Source organism: Otolemur garnettii, unplaced genomic scaffold, assembly GCF_000181295.1.
Source record: "Otolemur garnettii isolate 467f Iridium unplaced genomic scaffold, OtoGar3 scaffold00249, whole genome shotgun sequence".
In the NCBI taxonomy this organism is placed as follows: Eukaryota; Metazoa; Chordata; class Mammalia; order Primates; family Galagidae; genus Otolemur; species Otolemur garnettii.
The window spans coordinates 1,472,100-1,478,877 of NW_003852644.1; the positions used below are offsets into that span (position 1 = coordinate 1,472,100).

Genomic DNA, 6,778 nt, shown 5'->3' on the forward strand with positions numbered 1-6,778 from the left:
TTAGTCTTAACAGAAATTCCCATAGTATCTAAAAGATTTTTAAGCAATTGAATGTATTCATCCTCAATAACCGAGGAGGAGTTACCCATGATGAATGATCCCTTTTTCTACCTGTCCAAAGCCTGAGTATTTCCAAGTCTCAGCAACTCTTTGGATTCTGAAAGTACCAGTTTACTAACCTCAAGATCGGTTGAACAGATGCTCCACGAACAATTTGACCAGGTCCTCGGTCCAGCCGTGGACCCTGCTCGCTGCGCCAGATGATGTTGTGTGTTCTTTGGAGCCTCTGATCGGGGACGCAGGGGAAAGAACTGCAGACGGAATGATGATTTAAGGGAGGCCGTGACTCGCTCTGGTCGGCGGCCCAGTTAAACTTTACTGATTACCTTATATACTTTCCAACATTCAGTAAGAATTTAACACATATACAAAGAAGTAGGAAGCTACCATTTAAGATTACAATTTAGTGTGAAGGCTGAGGAACACATACAATTGATTTTGTTTAGAGTAAAAACATAAAAGAGACTGGCTGTCTGTTCCTTTTAGCCCAAATGGAACTAGAGATTATAATGTTAATGAAGAGAGAAGGCAGAGAATAGAACCCAATGCTTGAAGACCAGTCTGTTCAACCCTAGCTGTGACCTCAGCTGATTTTCCACACCTCCTAGGGAGAGAGTCACTCTGCATATTCCTGCATATCTATAGGCAGGTACAGAAGCTCGATCTTCAAAGAGATGCTTCTCAGAACCAATCTCCTGAAGGAGCACATTGAGGTGAACTGCCATGTCTTGAGCAAGGGGAGCTTATCTCCTACACATGGTGCAAACCCTGTAGAGCAGGCCCACAAGGAATTGTTGGTGGGAATTAAGTACCTGGTACCATTCCAGGACAGAGTCTGGCTGCACAGATGTTGGAACTGAGGCTGTGTGTGTCCTACACAGAGTTCTTGGCCCGATGTGGCTTGGAGGGTGAGTTGGGGACCTTGCTGTTGCCATCTGCTAGCTGAGGAGCTAACAGTAGGCTGCCCTGTTACAGCTATACCTTCATAATGTGGGGGTCTGGCTTCCATACATAACCAACAAGACTCGGTCTAGTCTGGAAGTGTTCAGGACCTGGTAAGTAGTGGTGACTAAATTCCAGAGTGGGTTGAGATTTTCAGCAGGTGCAGGTATGGGGTCTTCCTGCACAGGTGCAGGTGTCTTGGTAATAGCCATGTTGGGGGTGGGGTCTGGACTTTGGGTCCCTGGTGCTTGGCCTGGGGTGCCAGGGGTCTTGGGTATGACTGCAGGGGGAAGCTTAAGTATCGAGTTGGGGCCTACTGCAGTAGGGGGTCTAGTATTAACTGGGGAATATAGGACTTTTAGTAGGAAAATATTACCTGGATCTGTCTTGGAAGAGCGGTACAACTGCACACCCCACCATTTGATGATTTCCCATCCTTGCATCTGCTTCCCTTTTTCAGTAAAGCTGATACTAACACTATCACATTTGGGATTTTTCTGGGGGCACCCTTTGCTGGGACACATAGTCTTCTGTTTTATCTGAATTAGGTCTTCTTGTCTAGGGGTGTTCCACCATATTTGTCCAGTGGAAACACAGCTCCATGAGTTACAGAAGTATGAACTCGCTCCTCCACACTTGTCAGGAAGGTGACCGGAGCAGACATAAAAGGTCTTAGTCAGATCTGGGCAGCACCAGAGAGTAGTCCCTAATAGATCGTGGAGATCTACTAGGAGTTCCGGGAACCAAATACCTTTAGGGTAAATTCCTGAGGTCTGATTGAGGATGGTTCCTGTGCTAGCATTAATAACCTGCCATGTTACCTGAACAGGGAGATGGGGGCTGGCAGTAAAGGGAGTAGCTAATAAGGCAGAGCAAGTCAATATATAGTGCACATACAGTGACATCAAGGATTCTGGCATCTTCGCAGTTTGAGCTTCAACAGATTGTCAGGGTCTCATTGGAGTTTCCACTCTGGGGTGTAGTCTTCTTTGGCAGCAAATGGATCAGCTAGGCAGGCATGGGTGTAGTGGACCCACGACGTGATACCGTCTACTTTGAGTGTGGTGGATGTCGAGGGGACAACAATGTAGGGTCCTTTCCACCGTGGTTTGAGGGTCTTGTGTTGGTGGCATTTTACATACACCCAGTTGCCAGGCTGACATGCGTGGGGCTCAGGTGTGGGCCCGCTATTGTACAGGGCAATGATTTCTTCCAGTATTCTTGCTGATATTTTTGATAAAATTGTAAAGAAAGAGCAAAATTACTATCATGTTTGTCATTTACAGCTTTACTCAGTAAGCTGGGAACTAGGGGTGGGGGTTTCCATACATAATTTCAAATGGGGTCTTGCCTATGACATAGGGAGAATTTCTTACCCTATTCAAAGCAAAGGGGAGGAGAGACACCCAGTCACCACCAGTCTCTAAAATTAATTTTGTCAGGGTTCCTTTCAAGGTCTAATTCATCCTCTCTATCTGTCCTGAACTCTCAGGCCAGTAAGCACAGTGTAGCTTCCAGTTTGTTCCCATGGCCTTAGCCAGACTAGCTACTATTTGAGAAGTTAAGGCTGGCCCGTTGTCTGATCCTATACTATCGGGAAGTCCATATCTAGGCATCATATCTTCTAAGAGTTTCTTGACTACAACTTGTGCTGTCTCCTGTTTGGTGGGAAAGGCTTCTACCCATCCAGAGAAAGTATCTATGAAAACTAACAGATATTTGTATCCATATTTACCTGGTTTGACTTCAGTAAAATCAACTTCCCAGTATGCACCTGGTTTGGTCCCACATTGTCGTGACCCCGGGTTTTGAGGTTGTGGTTGACTATTGGTGAGGGTGCATGCTTTACAGGAAGCAACTATTTCATCAATTTTGGCATTTTGGCCTTGTATTTTGATACCTGTATGCCTGAGTAGGTCTTTCATCTTTCTGGAACCTGGGTGTGTAGAGCGGTGCATCCGTTATAAGACTTTCTGCCCTAATTTTGCAGAAAGTAACACTTTTCTGTCACAAGTGAGCCACCACCCATTATACTGCTCTGGGGCATTTACCATAGGGGTCTGGTGCGTCCATTGTAAGTCTTCAGCGGTATAATTGGGAGCTTCTGGAAAGTTTGGAGATCCTAGATCTGGCATGTGGAGGGGAAGTTCTAGGCTTGTGTTTTCAGCCACTTGCCTGGTGGTTAAGTCAGCTAGTCTATTTCCCCTAGCCACTGGAGTATCTCCTTTCTGGGGTCCAGGACAGTGGATTACTGCCACCTTTTTGGGGAGCCAGAGGGCTGAAGAAGGTCAAATATTTCTTCTTTATGTTTGACAGTTTTTCCCTCAGCTGTGAGCAGCCCCTGTTCTCTGTAAATTGCCCCATGGACATGCGCAGTAGCAAACGCGTACCGGCTGTCAGTATATATATTGAGTCTCATGTCTTTTCCTAAGACAAGGGTCTTCGTGAGGGCTATCAACTCAGCCTTCTGGGCAGAGGTGCCGGCCGGGAGGGGATCAGCCCATACTACTTCAGTCTCAGTCACTACTGCTGCCCCAGCATACCTGTTGCCATCTTTGATGTAATTGCTGCCATTGGTATACCAGGTCACCTCTGCATCAGGCAAAGGTTGATCTTTCAGGTTGTGGCAGGTGCTGTGTACTTGTGCCAGGATCTCAGAGCAGTCATGAAGCTGGGTGTCCAGGTCTGGGTCTGGCAGGAGGGTGGCTGGGTTGAGCGTTGCCTTAGGCGCAAACTGGATCCGAGGAGGGTTGAGCAGCAGACTCTTGTAATGAGTGAGTCGGGCATGGTTCATCCACCGGTCCAGGGGCTGCTTCAATACCCCCTCTATGGCATGGGGAGTTGTAATTATTAGTTCTTGTCCTAGAGTGAGTTTGTCTGCATCTTTGGTGATAAGGGCGGTAGCAGCTATAATCTGCAAGCATGGAGGCCACCCCGCTGCTACAGGATCTAGTTTTTTTGACAGATAAGCCACTGGCTGGTTCCATGGCCCTAGAGTCTGAGTCAACATCCCTTTTGCTACTCCTTTGTGCTCATTAACGTACAGGTGAAAGGGCCTGGTAATATTAGGAAGGCTTAAGGCAGGGGCGGACAGTAGGGCCTTCTTTAAGGCATGGAAAGGTTTACTTTGTTCCTCTGTCCATCAAAAAGGTTGAGTATTTCTAGTGGCTTCATACAGAGGTTTGGTCATTTCAGCAAAGCCCAGAATCCAGAGCCGGCAAAAACCTGCTGAGCCTAGGAACTCTCTAACTGCCCAGGGTGATGTAGGCACTGGGATTTTCTGTACCGTTTCTTTTCTGGCCTGGGTTAGCCACCGCTGCCCCCCACACCAGTACATATTCCAGATAACTCACAGTTTGTTGACAAAGCTGAGCCTTCTTTGCTGAGGCTCGATAGCTGAGGGAGCTGAGAGTAGCCAGTAGGTCTCGTGTTGCTTGGACACACTTGGATTCTGAGTCTGTTGCCAACAAAATGTCATCTACATACTGCAATAGGGTCAGATCAGGGGGTGTCTTACGGAAGTTGCCACGGTCTTCGTGTAATGCCTCATCAAAGATTGTGGGAGAGTTCTTGAACCCTTGTGGTAGGCGGGTCCAGGTGAGCTGCCCATGGATGCCACATTCGGGGTTGCTCCACTTGAAGGCAAACAGAAGCTGACTCTGTGGGGCTAGTGGGAGGCTGGAAAAGGCATCATGTCTGAATTGGAGTCAGTGAGCTCAGGAGGGTGTAAGGGTTAGGCACAGTGGGGTGGATATCTATTACTTTTTTGTTGACTTCTCTCAAGTCCTGGACAGGCCAGTAATCATTTGTTAAAGGCTTCTTGACTGGCAACAGGGGGGTATTCCAGGCTGACTGGCAAGGGACTAAAATTCTAGCCTCTTTAAGCCTCCAGATATGGGGCAATATACCATTCTGTGCCTCCTGAGACATAGGATATTGCTGCACCTGGGTAGGCTTGGCCATTGGTTTTAGTTCTACTAGAATGGGAGGCCAATGTGAGGCTAGCCCAATTCCTCGAGGGAATGGAGGCAGGGAATTGGAGGAGCCACTCTGTCACGTCTTTGGGTGAGGGGGCTAGTTGAGGAGGCTGATGTACCCGATATTCATCTTCTAAGCATACCTGAATTGGGTGCCCTTGTTGATCAGTCACCTGGGGCCCGTTTTTCTCAAAAGTGATCTGTGCTCCTATCTTGGTGAGGAGGTCATGCCCCAAGAGAGGGTAAGGGCAATCAGGAATAACCATGGATACCTGACCCATGCCCAGGTCCACGGTTCTTCAGGTAGTCCATGAATACTGTTTCATGCCAGTGGCTTCCTGCACCCAAGACTTCCGGGAATCTAGGGCCCTTTGTCTTTGATCAGAACTGAATGTTGGGCCTTGTTATTGATAGGGAAGTCAACTGGGGTCCCCTCCACTTTCAAAGTTACCCAGAGCTCTAATCACTTAGTTCTCCAGGTTGTAACACAGGGACCTGGTCTCTCTGCTCTGGGCCCCTCTTCTTAGGGCACTCAAGGGCCCAGTGTCTGCTCTCTTTGCAGTACACACATTGGTCTTTGCAGAGATGGGGTCTATTACTAGCTGGCAGGCCTGCCCAGGGGACTGTCTCCTTAACTTTAGCAAGGTAGTTTAGTTGTCAAGCTTTATCTTCTGGAGTTCCTGCTGTGGTGGCCAGAAAAATCCTCACCAGGTCTTGGGTCTGTTTCCTAGCTGTGTGTGACTGCTTCTCTTCTGGAGTTTCTCTATTGTTGTACACTTTTTCTGCAATTGTCAACAGATCCTGAAGGGTAGTCAACAGTCTACCTAGCCTGTCTATTTTCTGAAGTTTCCACCGGATGTCTCAGGCGGATTGATTGACAAAAGCCATAATTACAGCAGGCTTAGTATCTTCCGCCTCTGGATCCATAGGTGTATAAGTGTGAAACACCTCCGTTATCCGTTCTAAGAATGCTGCCGGCATCTCTGTCTTCTCCTGTACTATATTGTATACCTTTGCTAAGTTGCTTGGTTTCTGGGTAGCCTTTCTAAGCCCTCCCATCAGAGTCTGGCGGTAAATTCGGAGCCTCTCCTTATCTTCAGCTGTGTTAAAATCCCAAGTGGGTCGGGTTAGGGGGAAAGCTGCATTAATCAAAGCCTGGTTAAGGGTATGGGTCTTGTCTTCTCCGGGGCAGACTTTCTTGCTTCCACTAAAATTTGCCCCCACTCCTCGGTTGTGAACAGGACCTGTAGGAGTTGCTGGCAATTGTCCCAGGTAGGCTGGTGGGTCAAGCGAATGGAATCTAAAAGGTTAACAAGTGCAATGGGTTTCTCAGAGAAAGGGGGGTTCTGCATTTTCCAGTTATCTAAGCCACTGGTTGCAAAAGGCCAGTAATGCAGGGGCTGTCTCCTTCCTCACTGGGAGGGCTGACTGCTTGAAGGGGGAGGGCCGTAGAGTCAGCAGCACTGTTCTTGCTGTGCCCTCCCGCGAGTGTGGGGCGGGCTCCTAGCCGGGTTTCCTCTTAAAGGGACAGCTTCATTATCTGGCCCCCATTGGTGAGGAGGGGGGGTGTTCTGGTATGGAGGTGGAAAGAGGGTTTCTGGATCCGTGCCTCCCTGCAAAATGGGGTATAAGGGGGTAGGGGCAGTGGGTTGCGAGGACATGGGTTGCTTGGAGTGTGAGGGTTTCTCTTTTAAGACCATTATCCCAACTTGGTGCCTGTGGCTCAAGTGGCTAAGGTGCCAGCCACATACACCTAAGGTGGTGGGTTCAGATCCAGCCCGGGCTGCCAAACAACAGTG

At 48.4% G+C, this 6,778-nt stretch overlaps 1 long non-coding RNA gene across 2 annotated transcripts in view; it reads right to left on the reverse strand.

The window, feature by feature from the left end:
* Positions 1-6,778, reverse strand: part of LOC111722420 — a 12,167-nt gene that overhangs the window by 4,387 nt on the left and 1,002 nt on the right. The window contains exons 2-3 of one of the 2 annotated variants that reach the window (XR_002771226.1): positions 1,900-2,226; positions 180-311 (exon numbers count right to left, since the gene is read on the reverse strand). This is a non-coding gene — a long non-coding RNA (uncharacterized LOC111722420). The remainder of the gene's footprint in view (positions 1-179; positions 312-1,899; positions 2,227-6,778) is intronic. The other variant, XR_002771227.1, reaches the window with a different exon arrangement.